Source organism: Lolium perenne, chromosome 4, assembly GCF_019359855.2.
Source record: "Lolium perenne isolate Kyuss_39 chromosome 4, Kyuss_2.0, whole genome shotgun sequence".
Classification (NCBI taxonomy): domain Eukaryota; kingdom Viridiplantae; phylum Streptophyta; class Magnoliopsida; order Poales; family Poaceae; genus Lolium; species Lolium perenne.
The window spans coordinates 171531059-171538239 of NC_067247.2; positions in this window are offsets into that span (position 1 = coordinate 171531059).

Genomic DNA, 7181 nt, shown 5'->3' on the forward strand with positions numbered 1-7181 from the left:
AAAGTCCAACTTGGTAGCATTAAAAGTGGGACAGGGGGTCGTAGGACCCACTTGGCGGTGGAAGTGATGGGTGATGCTAATGTTTTGCTTGTTGGCACAGAAACCTAGTTATTCCTCTACTTGGGCTCTCTTGAAGGAAAGATGTGGAAGATGATGCAAAGTGGCCCCAAAAGTAGGGTGACATGTGGGCTCATGTGGGATGTAATTATTACTTTTTAAAACTTGGTATAATTAAGAAAACCACACTTTAAAATAAAGGATATAATGTATCCAAATGATAATCATCCAAAATTTAGATGATATTTTCTATGAATATTTTGGACAATGGTCTAGTTTCTACAATTGTTATAGAATTTATATCCACCGACTCGATTACACTCTAATTCATTAAAAAATGAGTAAGAGACAATGTTGTCTCATAAACTCGTGCTCAAAGACAGTTGAGTACACTACTCCATCTAGAAATATACATTAAGGAGAAATCCACACATGGATTGATAAAGTCACATTAAGTGAACCACTTTGGTAAGAAAATCCCGAACATGGACACCGAACAACAACGTGGTATCATGATGTGGTTGGGGGACCATTTTGTTCTTATAGTGGTAGAAGTGCGATAGGTGTTGGTGTGTGATACGTCTCCAACGTATCGATGATTTCTTATGTTCCATGCTTGTTTTATGACAATACCTACATGTTTTATACATACTTTATGTCGTATTTATGCATTTTCCAGCACTAACCTATTAACGAGATGCCAAAGAGCCAGTTGCTGTTTTTCTGCTGTTTTTGGTTTCAGAAATCCTAGTAAGGAAATATTCTCGGAATTGGACGAAATCAACGCCCAGGGTCTTATTTTTCCACGAAGCTTCCAGAAGACCGGAGGAGATACGAAGTGGGGCGACGAGGCGACGCCACACTAGGGCGGCACGGCCCAGGCCTTGGCCACGCGGCCCTAGTGTGTGGGCTCCTCGTGGCGCCCCTGACCTACCCTTCCGCCTACATAAGCCTTCGTCAATAATAGTTCCAGTACCGAGAGCCACGATACGGAAAACCTTCCAGAGACGCCGCCGCTGCCAATCCCATCTCGGGGGATTCAGGAGATCGCCTCCGGCACCCTGCCGGAGAGGGGAATCATCTCCCGGAGGACTCTTCACCGCCATGGTCGCCTCCGGAGTGATATGTGAGTAGTTCACCCCTGGACTATGGGTCCATAGCAGTAGCTAGATGGTCGTCTTCTCCTAATTGTGCTATCATTGTTGGATCTTGTGAGCTGCCTAACATGATCAAGATCATCTATTTGTAATGCTACATGTTGCGTTTGTTGGGATCCGATGAATAATGAATGCTATGTTATGTTGATTATCAATCTATCATCTATGTGTTGTTTATGATCTTGCATGCTCTCCGTTATTAGTGGAGGCTCTGGCCAAGTCATTACTTGTAACTCCAAGAGGGAGTATTTATGCTCGATAGTGGGTCCATGCCTCCATTAAATCTGGGACAGTGACAGAAAGTTCTAAGGTTGTGGATGTGTTGTTGCCACTAGGGATAAAACATCAATGCTATGTCTAAGGATGTATTTGTTGATTACATTACGCACCATACTTAATGCAATTGTCTGTTGTTTGCAACTTAATACTGGAGGGGGTTCGGATGATAACTGATGACCCACAAGTATAGGGGGTGTATCGTAGTATTTTCGATAAGTAAGAATGTCGATCCCAACGAGGAGCAGAAGGTGTTGACAAGCAGTTTTGATGAAGAATTCACTGTAAATGTTCACAGACAAGTATTCAGGGGGTTTTGATGTAGCAGATGAATAAAGTACGAGTAAGTAAAGTGCGAGAGTAACAATTGCAGTGAGTGGCCCAATCCTTTTTAGCACAAAGGACAAGCCGGTTTGTTTACTTATAATGACCAAACGTTCTTGAGGACATACGGGAATTTAGTCTAGTGCTTTCGCTTCATATAGCTGATTAATCTTCATTGTTTTGATAAGTGTTGTGTGGGTGAACCTATGCTAATGCACCGCCCTTCCTAGGACTAATACATACTTGTGATTATACCCCTTGCAAGCATCTGCAACTACAAGAAAGTAATTAAGATAAATCTAACCACAGCCTTAAACTCTGAGATCCTGTTATCCCTCCTGCATCGATATACCAACGGGGGTTTTGGTTTCTGTCACTCCGGCAACCCCGCAATTAGCAAACGAGTACAAGATGTATTCCCCTAGGCCCATAAAGGTGAAGTATCATGCAGTCGACGTTCACATGATACCACTAGAAGAATAACACCACAACTTAAATATCATAACATTGAATATTACTCAACCATAATTCACTACTAACATTTAGACTTCACCCATGTCCTCAAGAACTAAACGAACTACTCACGAGACATCATATGGAACATGATCAGAGGTGATATGATGATGAATAAGAATCTGAACATAAACCTTGGTTCAATGGTTTCACTCAATAGCATCAATAACAAGTAGAAATCAATACCGGGAGAGTTTCCCCTATCAAACAATCAAGATCCAACCCAAATTGTTACAGCGGTGACGAGGTGCAGCGGTGGAGACGGCGGTGATGATGATGGAGATGATGATGATGGTGATGGAGATGATGTCCAGCTCGATGATGGTGACGATGGCGTCGATTTCCCCCTCCGGGAGGGAATTTCCCCGGCGGATCTCAGCCTGCCGGAGAGCTCTTTTCTCTCTGGTGTTTTCCGCCCCGCAGAGGCGGTTGTGACTCTTTGCGACTATCCCCCGGAGCTTAGGTTTTCGGGGCGAAGATGTACGCAAAGGAGAGGAGGCCAGAGGGGGCTGTGGGGCCCCTCCTCACAAGGCGGCGCGGCCAGGCCTTGGCCCGCGCCGGCCTATGAGGTGGGCCCATGGCGGCCCTCCTCGGCTCCTCCTTCTGGCTCCCTTCGTCTTCTGGAAAAATAGGATTTTTCATATAAATTCCGTCAATTGTTGATCTTCCGAAATATTGCATTCTGACGGCGCTTTTTCCAGCAGAATCCTGACTCCGGTGCGCGATCCTCCAATAATCATGAAACATGCAAAATAGATGAAATAACATAAGTATTACCTCTAAATATGAAATATATCAATGAATAACAGCAAATTATGATATAAAATAGTGATGCAAAATGGACGTATCAACTCCCCCCAAGCTTAGACTTCACTTGTCCCCAAGCGAAACTGAACTCGGTAAACAGGACCACATGTTTATGGAGTGAAGAGTCGATAAATAAAATACGGACAAGAAGCATCATATTAATTCACACAAGACATTCTAGTGAACAACTTCCTCATATAATTCAACTTGAACCAAGTAGAAGGTAATCACAAATAAAGGTGCATAAGAAATCATAATTGGTGTTGGCAAACTTCGTTCTTGGTCAGAGAACAATTAACAGGTTATACTTATCTATCGAGCAGCGCTCTCATGTTAAAGTTTATATGGCACAACTTGCATACTCAATCATAATAATCTCCTCATAATCATTGATAACTTTCAAAGCTATATTCATTCGGATAAAACTTGTACTAAACAAGGAAGAGTAAAAGACATGATGAAGTAAATCACAATATAGATGGTTTGATCACAACAACTCAAATGCTTGCTTGAGATGGAGGGAAATAGGTTTACTGACTCAACATAAAGTAAAAGACAGGCCCTTCGCAGAGGGAAGCAGGGATTAAATCATGTGCTAGAGCTTTTTCAGTTTTGAAATCATATAAGGAGAGTAAAAGTAACATTTTGAGAGGTGTTTGTTGTTGTCAACGACTGGTAGCGGGTACTCTAACCCCCTTGCCAGACAAACTCTTGAAGAGCGGCTCCCATAAAGTTTTATTTTTGGTTGGCACTCCTCCCGACCTTTGCTTTCACAAACCATGGCTAACCGAATCCTCGGGTGCCTGCCAACAATCTCATACCATGAAGGAGTGCCTTTTTATTTTAGTTTTATTTAGATGACACTCCTCCCCTCCTTTGCTTTCTCAAGCCATGGCTAACCGAATCCTCGGGTGCCGTCCAACAATCACATACCATGGAGGAGTGTCTATTTGTAAAATTATGAAGGTTAATTAATCGGGGCTGGGAACCCCATTGCCAGCTCTTTTTGCAAAATTATTGGATAAGCGGATGAAGCCACTAGTCCATTGGTGAAAGTTGCCCAACAAGATTGAAAGATAAAACACCACATACTTCCTCATGAGCTATAAAACATTGACACAAATAAGAGATAGTAAATTTTGAATTGTTTAAAGGTAGCACACGAAGTATTTACTTGGAATGGCAGGAAATACCATGTAGTAGGTAGTTATGGTGGACACAAATGGCATAGGTTTGGGTTAAGGTTTGGATGCACGAGAAGCATTCCCTCTCGGTACAGGTTTTTGGCTAGCAAGGTTGATTAGCAAGCATAAGAGTTGAGGGAAACAAACAAATATACATGTGATAGAAACAATCATGCATCTTCCTTGTAAGCACAAACAATTTTAACTTCAGAATAATAAGCTAAGGAGCTAACAAGAAAGAAAGACAATGAAACAACATATCTACATGTATTCTCTTTTCTACTTAAACCTCAAAGTGTTGTTGCTATTGACCAATGCTAAGTTTGCCAAAACCAAATAGATTTACTCAATGCTCCCAAAGTGATACCAATACTAATAACAAGATCAATCATATAATAGAGATTGCAAACTAAAATAAGATGTGCAATATGTAAATGATAAGACTTCTCATTAATATTCCATAACGATAACTCACACCAAGGGATATGATACGTCTCCGACGTATCGATAATTTCTTATGTTCCATGCCACATTATTGATGATATCTACATGTTTTATGCACACTTTATATCGTTTTTAGAGAGTGGATTTGGTGACCGGGTGTATACGTGAGCATGCCCTAGCCACCGTTGGATCAACACTGGGATTCAGTTTGTGGCTCACGGCGACGATACGGCGTGAATCGCTTTAAAGCGCAGCTGTGCCCATATGACAAATCGAGCGCACCCTGTCTCCTCCCGTCAGCCATGTGAACCACGCAAGGCTCCAGCAGCTGGGCTGGAACCGCCGGATGCGCAGCCGGGGCCAGCGGGCGGCGGCCGCCATGCGCGAGCTTCTCCCTGGGTAGCTACTGCCGATGTCCGCCACCTTGCCCTAGACCACGAGCAATGTTACTCGCCGCGGGGGAATCCGAGATGGGCGACCAGTCGTCCTTGATTTGGGGAAAATCCGGCTCCTCCTCCTACTAAAAAATCGAATCGAAATTAATCAATCAAGCCAGTCAAATGTCGCCGAACGACTACTGATTGATGGTAGAGGGGAGGGGATCGAAGTGGCATGTGGGGGGGGGGAGCGGGGCACGTCGGCGGAGCTCACCCTGCCTCCCCGCCCTGACCACCACCGACGGGGGTTGCTGTGTGTGGGAGCTTGGCATCCTAGGACGATGGAGGGGAATGGAGGCTCACCATCGAGAGGATGGTCGACGCGTCCGTGTCGAGGCCATGGACGCCGCCCTTCCCAAGCTCGTGCGGCGGCCGTGCACGTCGCGCGGCCCCTGCCGCACACGCGCCTGCGAGCGCTGACCCTATGCCGCCTCGAGCCTCCCAATTTCCTCCGCCGCCGGCAGCCGCACGACGCCGCCCTTCCCAAGCTCGGCTGCCGCACTTCTGTCCGGTCATGACCCTGCACGTCGCGCGCCGCCTGCTCGAGCGGATGGATAGAGGGGCAACGGCAGCAATCCGGCGATGTAGCCTCCGCCTCGATGCCTTCCTCCGGCAAGAGAGCCCCCTCCTCGTGGCCCAACTTCGCGCCGCCACCTCGCGCAGACCGGCACGGCCCCGCCTTGAGCCCTCCGCGCGCGCGCCGTGGTTGGTAGGGTTTGCTTGTCCGCGGCTTCCTCCGGCGCTGGCGCGGGAGCCACGGTCAGGGGCAACATTGCTTTTTCTTTCTGCGGCGACCGTACGTACTTGATTTGGGAATCGGAGATGAACTGATTTGGGAATCGGAGATGAGCAGTGTTCGTCGGTGTTAGTTACTTGGCGACCATACGTCCTTGATTTGGGAATCGGAGATGACCAGGGGAATCGCACTGTTACTCGCCGTGGGGGAATCAGAAAAATCATCTCACGGTAACACTAACACCGTTGGACACGTGTTAGTCTCTCACCGCGTGCTCACGTATACACCCGGTCACCAGGCTTCATCCGATCGTTTTTATGCGTTTTCTGGAACTAACCTATTAACAAGATGCCGAAGTGCCAGTTCCTGTTTTCTGCTGTTTTTGGTTTCAGAAATCCTAGTAAGGAAATATTCTCGGAATCGGACGAAATCAACGCCAAAGATCTTAGAATCCCCGAAGCATCCAGAACACACGAGAGAGGCCAGAGGGGGGGCACAGGCCCACCAGAGCATAGGCTGGCGCGGCCTAGGGGTGGCCCGCGCCCCCCTATGGTGTCGTCGCCTCGTTGACCTTCTGACGCCGCCTCTTCGCCTATTTAAGCCCCCTCGACCTAAAACCTCGAGACGAAAAAGCCACGGTACGAGAAACCTTCCAGAGCCGCCGCCATCGCGAAGCCAAGATCTGGGGGACAGGAGTCTCTGTTCCGGCACGCCGCCGGGACGGGGAAGTGCCCCCGGAAGGCTTCTCCATCGACACCACCGCCATCTTCATCAACGCTGCTGTCTCCCATGAGGAGGGAGTAGTTCTCCATCAAGGCTCGGGGCTGTACCGGTAGCTATGTGGTTAATCTCTCTCCTATGTACTTCAATACAATGATCTCATGAGCTGCCTTACATGATTGAGATTCATATGAGTTTTGTATCACTATTCATCTATGTGCTACTCTAGTGATGTTATTAAAGTATTCTATTCCTCCTGCATGATGTAAAGTGGACAGTGCGTGCATCATGTAGTACTTGGCGTAGTTTATGATTGTGATCTCTTGTAGATTATGAAGTTAACTATTACTATGATGGTATTGATGTGATCTATTCCTCCTTTCATAGTGTGATGGTAGTAGTGTGCATGCTATGTTAGTACTTGGTTTAGTTGTGTTGATCTGTCGTGCACTCTAAGGTTATTTAAATATGAACATTGAATTGTGGAGCTTGTTAACTCCGGCATTGAGGGTTCGTGTAATCCTAC